Genomic DNA, 13,828 nt, shown 5'->3' with positions numbered 1-13,828 from the left:
GTGCGAGGGAAGCAGGCCGGCGACGGAGCTGACGATCGACGGCGACGGAGAAGAACCCGTATTTGGAATTGGATTTGAAGCCCAGATTTAAAACACTCAGGGGGTTATTCCAAAAATGAAAATGAACTGCGGGGGAGGGAGAGCTGCGACATCTTCAACGTGACGGAGGGAGTACTAGTTTGTTTGCCCCGCGCCGTTTGGCTCCGTTTGTGTGGCACGCATCTTAAAGCAAATCCAACGCTAATGGCTGCGTGCTCACGTATACACGCGGTTACCAAATCCACTCTCTTCAAGAGAATCCACAGGAACATAACATTCAACCTTTTTCGGTAAGCATGGAGGACAATCAAATAGTGTAAGAGATAAAGAGTTACTCTCATTAGAAGGTTGGCATGGGTAGCTAATCCATTCTTCCTCCTTTTGTTCGTCCCTCTCCTCTTCTTTTTCATCCAATGAGCTTTCAGGTTCATCAATTTCCTCCTCTTTTTCATCCAATGAGCTTTCAGGTTCATCAGTTTCTTCTTCCACCGGTTTCTGCAAATTGTGAGTGCATTCTTGTGCATTAATGTGTCTCTCTTTATAATCAAGGATATAAGGATTCCTACTGTAGCATTCTATGCAAGAATTAAGGATAGTACAGACATAATCTTTAAGGTCCTTACAAATAGCACAAGTTTCATAATTCTCAACCATGAAGGATTCTATCTCGGAGGCTCCCATAAATAAGACAAATTGTTCTACCTCTTCGAACCCATAATGAATATAGCAATTCCGATTATAGTTCTTAATTAAAAATTCCTCACTAAAGCCACATTGAAATTTAAGATGTTTAGTATCCTGTTGAGAGCAACAGTTTATATCATGGCGTCTAAGCAAGATTCTAGCCATTGTATTCAATTTTTCCATCATAGCACTCATTATTTTACCAGTTCTTGATTCTCTATAATTATTATAACATTCTATAAGCTCCAAGTAGGTTGTTGGTTCTCCCATAACAGCAGTTTTTAATTTTTAGATTTTTCAAATTTTTATGGATTTTTGGGTATATGAGGAAAATAAAACAAGACAAAAAGAAACTAGACAAAAGTAAACTAAGCAAAATAATACTAGACAGAAATAAACTAAACACAAATAAACTAGGAAAAAGTAAACTAAGCAAAACAAAGTAAAACGAAACAGAGAGAGAGGTAGAGCGTACTCCCCATGTGAACTTATGAGTAGAGCTATGCCTCCCCGGCAACGGCGCCAGAAAACAGTCTTGATAACCCACAAGTATAGGGGATCGCGATAGTCTTCGAGGGTAGTATAACCCAAATTTATTGATTCGACACAAGGGGAGGTAAAGAATACTTATAAGACTTAACAACTGAGTTGTCAACTCAGCTGCATCTGGAAAAGCACTAGCAACAGGGGTGATGTGAAAGTAGCAGTAATATGAGAGCAATAGTAACAGTAACACAGCAGCGGTAATAGCAATATGAGAGCAATGGCACCAGAGAATAGTTGATACTACTTCCAATGACATGTAGAACAAGTATATAATGATGAGAGATGGACCGGGGTTCCCAGCGATCTACACTAGTGGTAACTCTCCAATAACAAGTGACAAGTGTTGGGTGAACAAAATACAGTTGGGCAATTGATAGGATTGATAAAGCATTAAGATAAAACATCAATTCATTAATCATGTAGGCATGTTTTCCGTATATAGTCGTACGTGCTCGCAATGAGAAACTTGCACAACATCTTTTGTCCTACCAGCCGGTGGCAGCCGGGCCTCAAGGGAAACTACTGGATATTAAGGTACTCCTTTTAATAGAGTACCGGAGCAAAGCATTAACACACCGTGAAAACATGTGATCCTCACATCACTACCATCCCCTCCGGTTGTCCCGATTTCTGTCACTTCGGGGCCATTGGTTCCGGACAGTGACATGTGCATACAACTTGTAGATACAATCTAAGCAATAAGTATAGAGCTCAAATCTAAGATCATGCCACTCGGGCCCTAGTGACAAGCATTAAGAATAACAAGATTGCAGCAACAATAACTTCACAAACTTTATAGATAGACTAATCATAATGTATCATCCATCGGATCCCAACAAACACAACACCGATTACATCAGATGAATCTCAATCATGTAAGGCAGCTCATGAGATCATTGTATTGAAGTACATGGAGGAGAGAATACCAACTAGCTACTGCTAGAACCCATAGTCCATGGGGGAACTACTCACGGAGCATGGCGGAGGCGGTGGCGTTGATGGAGATGGCTTCCGGGGGCACTTCCCCGTCCCGGCAGGGTGCCGGGACAGAGACTTCTGTCCCCCGAATTGGAGTTTCGCGATGGCGGCGGCGCCCCTGGAGTCTTTCTGGAGTTTCGTCAATTGGTACGGTGTTTTTAGGTCGAAAGGGATTTTATAGGCGAAGAGGCGGCGCGGGGGGCACCTGGGGGCGCCTCACCCTAGGCCGGCGCGGCCAGGGTCTGGCCCGCGCCGCCTTGTGGTGTGGTGGCCCCCTGGCCCCTCTCCGACTCTTCTTCGGTGTTCTGGATGCTTCCGGGAAAAATAGGAGGTTCGGCGTTGATTTCGTCCAATTCCGAGAATATTGCCCGAACAGCCTTTCTGGAACCAAAAACAGCAGAAAACAGGAACCGGCACTGCGGCATCTTGTTAATAGGTTAGTTCCGGAAAATGCATGAAATCATCATAAAGTGCAAGCAAAACATGTAAGTATTGTCATAAAACAAGCATGGAACGACAGAAATTATGGATACGTCGGGGACGTATCACATCTCTTCTTCCTTTTTCTATCTGCTACTACTGCTGCTGCATCTTCTGTATCCTTCTCTGTTGTACCTGCTGTGGCGGCTGGTCGTTTTCCTGGTTTAACATTTCTGACCGCTTCTAGGTGCGCCTCCAACTCGTGACTCTTAAAGTGCTGCGGTTTAGTCTTTTTACATGCCTGATCACCAATAAATTGCAATTTTTTTCTATTTTTTCGGAAACTGTGATCTAATGGAAGGAAACGGCGATGGCCCATATAGCATATCTTGTTTATTATCCTCACTGCCAGCTGATCAGTATCACAGTGAACACATGCATTATAACCTGATGTTACTCTGCCTGACATAGTGCCCAAAGCTGGATAATCATGGGTGCAATAAGACAAAGAGCACGTAATAGAAAATTTTGTTCTTTAGGTTGACACACATCCCGTGTAGGGACACCCTCCCATAATGTTTGCAAGTCTCTAATAAGAGGCTGCATGAACACATCAAAATCCTTCCCAGGAGATTTGGGACCTGGGATGAGTAAGGCCATCATCTGATTCGGTGATCGGTGCATGTCCAGGGAGCCTGGTTGTAAGGTGTAACTAGTACTGGCCACATGCTATACGAGTTGCTCATGTTGCCAAATGGGTTGAATCCATCTGTAGCAAGGCCAAGTCTCAGGTTCCTTGGATCTGCAGCAAAATCTAGATGATCCAGGTCGAATTGCTTCCATTCATCGCCATCAGCAGGATACCTCAGTAAATCAGGGTCGGGCGTGAGAATCTCTTTGTGCCATCTTGTTTCCCGAGATGTTTGTTCTGAACCAAACAACCTCTGCAATCTTTGTACAAGTGGAAAGTATCTCAGAACCTTCCAAGGAATCTTTTTCTTACCACCAGCTCCATCATGTTTCCATCTTGATTCCTTACATACTGGACATTCATCGAGGTCATTATACTCCATCCAAAACAGTGCACGATTATTTTTGCAAAAATCAATCTTCTCATATCCAAGTCCCGCACCTTGATGTACTGCTTCACCTCATAAAAGGATTTTGGCAGTCCAGCCCCAGGGAGTGCATCGCTGTATGTCTTCGCAACTGCATTGAACGCTTTATTGGTAATCCCCTGGTATGACTTGTCATGAAGTAATTTCACAATTAATTCGAATCTTGACACAACAGAACCAGGGGCCACTAAGCGCTTAGCATCTTCTATCAGGTCATCGAAAAGAGGCTTTTTGTGATAACCATGGGGCTGTTGGCTTGCATATGGATACAGATCCCGTAACAAATTAGCAGTAGCCTCATCCTGGACGAGATCTTCAGGCTGATAACCATCAGAATAAAGAGGATCAATAATGTCAGGCTGATCATAGTGTTCACCATGGTTAATCCACCTGATATATGTCTGGTCCATCCCATAAACGAATAAATGATCTGAGACTACATGTTGAGGCTTGGACCCAATATTCAAACATACGCGGCATGGACAAATCACTTCCTTTGTCTTGTCACCGTCAGTAAAATCACTAACGTGCTTCATGAAGTCTTCAATACCACTCAAATATGTTGGTGTGTTTAATGAGTGAAATAATATCCAAGTTCTGTCCATCTGTTGAGGAGATAGATGGTCAGAGAAGCGATAAGCTATTTCAACAAACAGGTCACCTACGAATGTAAGCAAACATACGAATGTAAGCAAACATACCTCAAATAATGCGGCATGGACAAATCACTTCCTTTGTCTTGTTGCCGTCAGTAAAATCACTAACGTGCTTCATGAAGTCTTCAATACCACTCAAATATGTTGGTGTGTTTAATGAGTGAAATAATATCCAAGTTCTGTCCATCTGTTGAGGAGATAGATGGTCAGAGAAGCGATAAGCTATTTCAACAAACAGGTCACCTACGAATGTAAGCAAACATACCTGAGCAAACAGGTCGAATATAAAACTATAAATGCTACATTATTTGAGCCGATTTCAGCAAACGAACTGAGTGCAAAACTACGGCTACCTAGCGAACAGATTTTTTTAGGCTGACCACTGGGTTTCCCCACTTTGTATTTTTTTATTAATAAAAAGAGGGAAATATGTACAAAAGTTGCTGGAGAGCAGCAACTAAAAGGATCATAGATCCCAAACAGCAAAATATATATATAATGTTCTACCCATGATATGATTTCTTCTTTGCCTTATGAACAAGGAGAGCAATTTCATCCTTGAATCTCTTGTGCCATCTGTAAATGCTTGGGGGGAGGGGCGAACAGATCTATCGAAAGCAATACAATACCAACACATTCTTTCTTCTTTTTTGCCGTAATTCTGCCGATCTATTAGCAGTGCAAAGAAGCCAAAAGTAATAAGATTACATGCAGGTTCATAGACCACCAGGGCCGTACCTGAGAATACGGAGGGCCTGAGCAAAACAAGAAATAGAGGCCCTCAACATGATCATTGGCAACTAAAATGATTTTATATATACTACTCACTCCATTTCAATAAACAATGCACCCTTATTTTTCGTATTTTATCTTCGAAAAAATATTAATCTATATCTCTCTATTTAAAAATGATGTTTCAATTTTATGTAGATATACATGTATTTAGATGAGTTTAGTTTGCAGATACATGCAAGTTTTGATGAAGTTGAAACATATTTTTCAGGATGAAGTATATAAAAAAAATTGATATAAAACTGGTATCATTAGAAAGTATTTTCCAACACGATTCTAACAATGCTGCTTATGTATTATATGATCGTGATATTGTTGTCCTATTTATTTGGTCAAGGTTCACATTGAAATGTGGTAAAATAAATTAAAAGAAGTGCATCGTGTGAAAAAGCAATCTAAGAATTCAAAAGTGCTAATTGTTAGTCGAAACATGACATCATTGAGACAAAATATTAATATTCATTGGAAGACTAACTGAATTAGCTGCACTCGCGATGAAAGAGAAAGAGAAGATATGGGTAAGAGCAAGTACAATAAGGTACAGTCTTTTTTTGTTTGTTTGGGTTGCTCATCAAGCTTATCGCTCGATACAATAAGGTACAGTCAGCGGGAGTGGTGTTTGGAACATGGGTGCATAGTGGGTGGTATCATAGAGTACTATCATAGATATGCTATATTTATTATAGTGGAGTATTGAAAATGGCATATATAGAAGGGGATATTGAGAATTGAGAGTGGCATAAACACAACTTCAGTTTTTGTAATGGCATAAACACAACTTGTGAATTGAGGAGTGGCATAGAACCAATTAACACTTGTTTCAATAACAGCCATCAAAAGCCAATCGAACGCACGAGAATGGATCCAAAATTTACCATTTTAAGTTTCACGAGAAAATTTTAAACTTAAAATTAAATCGCCTAGAAGTTTTTGAAACAAAAATCCAGTAAATCTTATATGTCGGGTTATGCATTCTGGGGAGTTTCATCAGATTCAGCCATATTGTTTATCAATAAACCTCATTTTATGTTTTACAACCAACTTTAAACTTAAAATTCAAACTGTCCAGTAAAAAGAACAACATTCCAGTAAATCTTATATTTCTTCTGCATTCCGGGAAAGATTGGTTGGATTCAAAAAAAATAGTTTGGGAATAAACATTGTTTTAGTCTGGAAACGACTTATTGTAGAGTGATTTTTGGTTGGATACATTCATGTGTGTTCGATTGGCTTTGGATGGCTGATATTGAACCAAAGTCAACGCTGGGCTTTTGACCTGAACGTCACTGGAGCTGCGTCAAAAGTCCAGCCATGACTTTGTCTCAATAACAGCCATCAAAAGCCGATCGAACGCACAGGAATGGATCCAACCAAAAATCACTCAACCGCTGGAATTTTGACCTGAAAGTCACTGAAACTGTGTCCATACTTGCCCAACAGGTTGCGTATGAATGTAAACCAACATATCTGAGCAAACAGGTCGAATATAAAACTATATAACTAAATGCCACGTTATTTGAGCCGATTTCAGCAAACCAACTGAGGTCTATTTTTTTTAGGCTGGACAGTGGTTTCCTCGCTGTGTATTTTTCACTGTAATAAAAAAGAGGGAAAATGTTACTGGAGAGCAGCAACTAAAAGGATCATAGATCCCAAACAGCAAAATCTAGCTAAAAAGGTTATACCCATGATGATAAGCCATGATATGATTTCCTCTTTGCCTTACAAACAAACAGTGTACAGTACGAACGAATTCGAGCAAATAGGTAAAGCGGAAAACAATGTCAAACAAACACATCGAGAGGAAAACAATATCAACCGATCGATTCGAACGAACTAACGAACTTATAAGGGCTGAGCGACGGCGACTAACTTCGATTGAGCTATAATGAATCGTACTTGCCCAGGCCTGAAGATAGCATGCATACCGTGAGGATCTACCAGCTGACCGCGCCTGCCGGTGCGGCTGGAGAAGAACGGCGCCACCAGCAGTCGCCGGCTGACGCGGCTGATAGACAGCGTGGGGAAGTTTTGGTGCGCGGCCTGGTTCACCGAGGGTGTGTCTAGAGAAGAACAGGGCGCCGAAGGAGGTGTCTAGAGAAGAACAAGGTGGGCTGGGTGCTGAGTTAAAGGCGAGCGTTCGAAATATTGGGCGCGCGTTCGAAAGTTTAGGTGCGCGAGGGAGGTGTCTGCTGAGTTAAAGGCGAGCGTTCGAAATTTCCCCGTCCTCTTCTTTTTTGGGCTAATCTATCTATACCTCTATTCTATCTACATGTTTTTTTATTTTTTTTCTATTCTATACATGAGTTTTTGAATTTGAATTTTTTCACTCTGTCAGCCTTCCGGCCAATGCTCATTTGAAGTAATTGAAGCTGTTGATTTGCAGCTTAGAGGTGCTATCTACCGCTCATCATACAAGGACTCTTCAGATCTAACGGCTGTGAATGCACGGATTCGTCACCCATCCTTCCCTTGGACTGGCGATGCTGAAAGCCTGAAACACTGAAACCCTCTAGATACTTCGGGATACCTCACTGCCCCACATTATTAAACAGGCGTTTTCCGACACGGGAAGTCAAAAGTTGGGGGCTCCATGCAGTACATATGAATACTCGCTAGCTGCATGGTCTAGAAGCAGACTAGAGTAAATCATCAATTCGTCAAATCAATTGGTGTATAATTTTTTTTTAGGAGCTAAGACGCCGGCATGAACCATTTTATCAACTTGAATACTTACTACATGACATAAGAAGACTATGTACTTTGGTTTTTCATTTTTCTAATTTTTAAAATTTTGTGCCCATTTGAATCTTGGTCAAATCCTAGGTTTGACCAAGATTAAACAAGTTTAAAACATGAAAATGAAAAGGTAATCATGGATCCTTCTTAGTCACTCTAAAATGAAGCTTTTGGGATGTTCTTGAAATTTCCATGTTTGAAACCCAAAACGACTTCTCTTCATGCTTGACTTCATAAGACAGAGTTTAGGGGTTAGGGGGTAGATACATGATTTGTCTAGTTTGCTTATGTCTAGACCTTGTTTATCAACTTTAATGCTTACTATATGACATAAGAAGACTATGTGCTTTGGTTTTTCATTTTTCTATTTTTTTTGAATTTTATGCCCATATATTTGAATCTTTGTCAAATCCTAGGTTTGACCAGGATTTAAACAAGTTTAAAACATGAAAATGAAAAGGTAAGCCTGTATCCTTCTTAGTCACTCTAAAATGAAGCTTTTGGGAGGTTCTTGAAATTTCCATGTTTGAAACCCAAAACCACTTCTCTTCATGATTGACTTCATAAGACAGAGTTTAGGGTTAGGGGTAGATATATACATGATTTTCTGGTTTGAATATGTCTAGACCTTGTTTATCAACTTGAATGCTTACTATATGACATAAGAAAACTATGTGCTTTGGTTTTCATTTTTCTGATTTTTTTATGCCCGTTTGAATCTTTTGGTCAAATCTTAAGTTTGACCAAGAATTAAACAAGTTTAAGACATGAAAATGAAAAGGGGAGCATGCATCCTTCTTAATTAGTCACTCTAAAATGAATTTTGTAAGAGGTTTTTGAAATTTCCATGTTTGAAACCCAAAACGACTTCTCTTCATGCTTGACGTCATAAGACAGAGTTTAGGGGTTAGGGGGTAGATACATGATTTGTCTAGTTTGCTTATGTCTAGACCTTGTTTATCAACTTTAATGCTTACTATATGACATAAGAAGACTATGTGCTTTGGTTTTTCATTTTTCTATTTTTTTGAATTTTATACCCATATATTTGAATCTTTGTGAAATCCTAGTTTTGACCAGTATTTAAACAAGTTTAGAACATGAAAATGAAAAGGTAAGCCTGGATCATCCTTATTAGTCACACTCTAAAATGAAGCTTTTGGGAGGTTCTTGGAATTCCAATGTTTGAAACCCAAAACCACTTCTCTTCATGATTAACTTCATAAGACAGAGTTTAGGGTTAGGGGTAGATATATACATGATTTTTCTGGTTTGAATATGTCTAGACCTTGTTTATCAACTTGAATGCTTACTATGTGACATAAGTAGACTATGTGCTTTGGTTTTCATTTTTCTATTTTTTCTATTTTATACACATATATTTGAATCTTTGTGAAATCCTGGGTTTGACCAGGATTTAAACAAGTTTAGTACATGAAAATGAAAAAGGTAAGCCTGGATCCTTCTTAGTCACACTCTAAAATGAAGCTTTTGGGAGGTTCTTGAAATATCCATGTTTGAAACCCAAAACCACTTCTCTTCATGATTGACTTCATAAGACAGAGTTTAGGGTTATGGGTAGATGATGGCGTGTAACTCACACGTTCGTTGGGAACCCCAAGAGGAAGGTATGATGCGCACAGCAGCAAGTTTTCCCTCAGAAAGAAACCAAGGTTTATCGAACCAGGAGGAGCCAAGAAGCACGTTGAAGGTTGATGGCGGCGGGATGTAGTGCGGCGCAACACCAGGGATTCCGGCGCCAACGTGGAACCTGCACAACACAACCAAAGTACTTTGCCCCAACGAAATAGTGAGGTTGTCAATCTCACCGGCTTGCTGTAACAAAGGATTAACCGTATTGTGTGGAAGATGATTGTTTTCAGAAAACAGTAGAACAAATATTGCAGTAGATTGTATTTCAGTAAAGAGAATTGGACCGGGGTCCACAGTTCACTAGAGGTGTCTCTCCCATAAGATAAATAGCATGTTGGGTGAACAAATTACAGTTGGGCAATTGACAAATAAAGAGGGCATGACCATGCACATACATATCATGATGAGTATAGTGAGATTTAATTGGGCATTACGACAAAGTACATAGACCGCCATCCAACTGCATCTATGCCTAAAAAGTCCACCTTCAGGTTATCATCCGAACCCACTCCAGTATTAAGTTGCAAAGCAACAGACAATTGCATTAAGTATGGTGCGTAATGTAATCAACAACTACATCCTTAGACATAGCATCAATGTTTTATCCCTAGTGGCAACAGCACAACACAACCTTAGAACTTTCTGTCACTGTCCCAGGTGTCAATGCAGGCATGAACCCACTATCGAGCATAAATACTCCCTCTTGGAGTTACAAGCATCTACTTGACCAGAGCATCTACTAGTAACGGAGAGCATGCAAGATCATAAACAACACATAGATATAACTTTGATAATCAACATAACAAGTATTCTCTATTCATCGGATCCCAACAAATGCAACATATAGAATTACAGATAGATGATCTTGATCATGTTAGGCAGCTCACAAGATCCGACAATGATAGCACAATGGGGAGAAGACAACCATCTAGCTACTGCTATGGACCCATAGTCCAGGGGTAGACTACTCACACATCACACCGGAGGCGACCATGGCGGCGTAGAGTCCTCCGGGAGATGAATCCCCTCTCCGGCAGGGTGCTGGAGGCGATCTCCTGGATCCCCCGTGATGGGATCGGCGGCGGCGTCTCTGGAAGGTTTTCCGTATCGTGGCTCTCGGTACTGGGGGTTTCGTCACGGAGGCTATTTGTAGGCGGAAGGGCAGGTCAAGAGGCGGCACGAGGGCCCCACACCACAGGGCCGCGCGGCCAAGGGGGGGGCCGCGCCGCCCTAGGGTGTGGCCCCCTCGTGGCCCCTCTTCGTCTCTCCTTCGGACTACATGATGAGATAATCCAACAAACCATGGAAATGCATGGCCATCCAACCATGTCACCCGCTTGTGAAAATTGTATAGGTGGTAGTGTGCGCAATACACGCGGTAGCCACTTCACAAATACATCCTTTTAATTTTGCCCCCCTTAATTCGGCCAATAAAAATGAAAAGACTTTATGTGGAAAACCAAAAAACTGTATTTGGCAAAGTATAGTCGAAAATAAGAAGTTTTTCATTGATCTCTTAAAAAAGGGGTCATGATTCGAAAGTTCGCCATGCATGGTTCTTGCGGTAACCAAGCTAGCTCACCCATGTGGCAAGAAGAGAATCAATGTCCAACATGCATGGTTCCAAAAAATATTCTACGTAATGATTCTCGCTTCTCAAGAATATTTGCATGCCATCATGTTTGTTATTTTTCCTAGATAAAAGTAGTAATTGGTGACTTCGTGATTGCCTTGCTTGCTGATTTCAATAAGTTTGAACCTCATTTTTGGCTTTTTTTCAAATTTAGGCAAAAACTTCTTGGCAATCGACTTTGTGAGTTACTATACTTGGATGCAACCCACATTTTCGTTGGCTAATTAATGTTTTCTGATTCCACAACAATAGGGCACATACCTATATCATCCCAAATTTTGAATTCTTATTAGTTTGGTTGATGACCACCATTCATATCCGAACTTAATTAATTGGAGTACAAATGATGGTTTCATGGTAAGCTAGTTTGACAAATTAGCCTTCGAAATGGCGATTCGCCTACCATGCATGCATGTTTGGCCTACCCGTGAAATTTTGATTTGTGGTATTGTGCACACACTGCACATGATAGCGAATAAACAAAACACATATTTGGACCCCTTTGGCCAGCAAGGGCATGTTTGGTTCCTAGCCACAATTTGTCAGGAAGCCAAAATTTGGCAGCCATGCATATAGTTTATTTGGCATGTGTTTGGTTTTTGCCACAATTTGGCTTATCACACTTCATTGCATGTATATATGGTCCATTTGTCATAGACTCAACTTTTTTTTACAAAGTTTTGACAAAGTTTGGCTTTAATATTTTAAGCCACAATTTGGTGGCTAGCCATACTAGCTTTTTTTTTGTTGCTAACCACACTTTGGCTTTGGAAAAATGTGGCTACCAAACATGGGTCCTAATAAAAAGAAAACAACACACTAATGTGTGGTAAACCAAAAATCCCTACTTTGCAAAGTTGCATATGTGCAAAAGGGGGGCAATGCATGCATTATTCAGAAGTTGACTGTGGTTTTCGTAGTGTAACCAATTAATTAAGCTTACATATGGGAAGAGGCTAGCGAGGCGAACTCAAGCAGCTATGGTTCCAATGTTGTCAAGTTTGAAGTGGACACTGCATGAAACTTGCTCAAATTAATGGGTAGAAAGCCAAAAGTAGTCCATATTTATTCTATATGTGTGTGAATAATAACTCCCCAAACCTCTATGTATGATAGGGTTTTATATTTTTTACTTGTTAGTAGTAAGTACATGTCATGTGATGGCTCCATGCACATGTTTCACAACTTTTTTTTTGATTTGTTTCTACCTCATTTGGTTGGTTTCAAATTTGCTCAAACTTCCTATATATGCGCGCAATGTTGTACTATTGGGACCCATGTTTGGGCTTTGTTTGTGGTACCACACTTGCAGGGTACCTCCAAGTATTTTATTCCCAAAAATTATGAATCTAATTAAATGGTGAACTATAAACTGATCATCTAAAGTTGGAAAATAAAATCCATATATAGCTACACATCGAGATATGTGTATAAGGTAGACAAACTGCATTGCCACACATGCCTTATATAAGTTTGTTTTTTCTAGCGGAGTGGATTCCCTAATCACCCCACGGTTGTGACATTGTCAATGTTGTCATGATAAATAACATTGCGAGACTTTCCATCTTATTCTTTTTTGTAGAAATGATTATCCCATTATGGCAAACGTCCCCATTCGTTTTTCAAATTAAGTAAACGTTATAGGATGAAAATTCATTGAAGTGACAAATTTTCTAGATTTCTAACTATTTTAGCTGATTCAAACAAGTTTGCAATAGGCCGACCTGTTGTCCAGTGACAATTTTAGAGTACAATTTGATCAACATCACAAAAAAGTGCTTTTAAGGCTCGTAAGTAGTATCATACATGCCATGTTGGCAAAAATCTAATGTGTCACATCAATTATCAGGTGAGAGATGAGAGTAGTATTATAACACATAAACCTAGAAAACTTAGAAAACTTCATGACAAATACATCATGTACACACATTTGCATTGAGATTCTACAAAACTTTAAATATGACATAAGTATGAACCATATTATGATACTATGCATTGTGGAGGTAGTATCACAAACTAGTAGTGTATGATACTACGTACTACGTACTTCCCATTGTGACTAGTCTTAATCACTCTGACCTCGCCGTCTCGCCGTCTTACTATAGTACATACTACACCCCCACTCCGTCTCTCATACATCGCCCACTCGTTTCCCACTCCGTCTCTCATACAAATGCTGCGCCCGTAGATATCTTCGAGGATCCGGCGATTTTGACCCGCTTTTCGGCGCTCGCCGTTTCAAGGTGAAGACCCCAATCTTAGCATGCATGTTGGACCAATTAGGAGTACAAAATTATGTTCTAAATGTTGCTCAAACTTTCCATACAACTAATATATAACTTATACTACGTAGGTTACACCATCGAAAAATGTATGACCAGTTGAGAAATGGGAACAATAACTTGGAACCTTTCTTACTATCGAGTGGGACGTGTGATATTGGTGTGACCCTGCTTTTTTCTTCTTCTACATAATGGCTACATGATGGTTCTAGAAAGAAGTGTATGCTGTTGTGGTATCTCTTGACGCGAATCCCTCTAATCACAAGCGTTAGATTTTGGAAACCAACG

The sequence above is a fragment of the Lolium perenne genome, chromosome 4 (genome assembly GCF_019359855.2).
Source record: "Lolium perenne isolate Kyuss_39 chromosome 4, Kyuss_2.0, whole genome shotgun sequence".
In the NCBI taxonomy this organism is placed as follows: Eukaryota; Viridiplantae; Streptophyta; class Magnoliopsida; order Poales; family Poaceae; genus Lolium; species Lolium perenne.
This window is presented reverse-complemented; position numbering follows the sequence as displayed.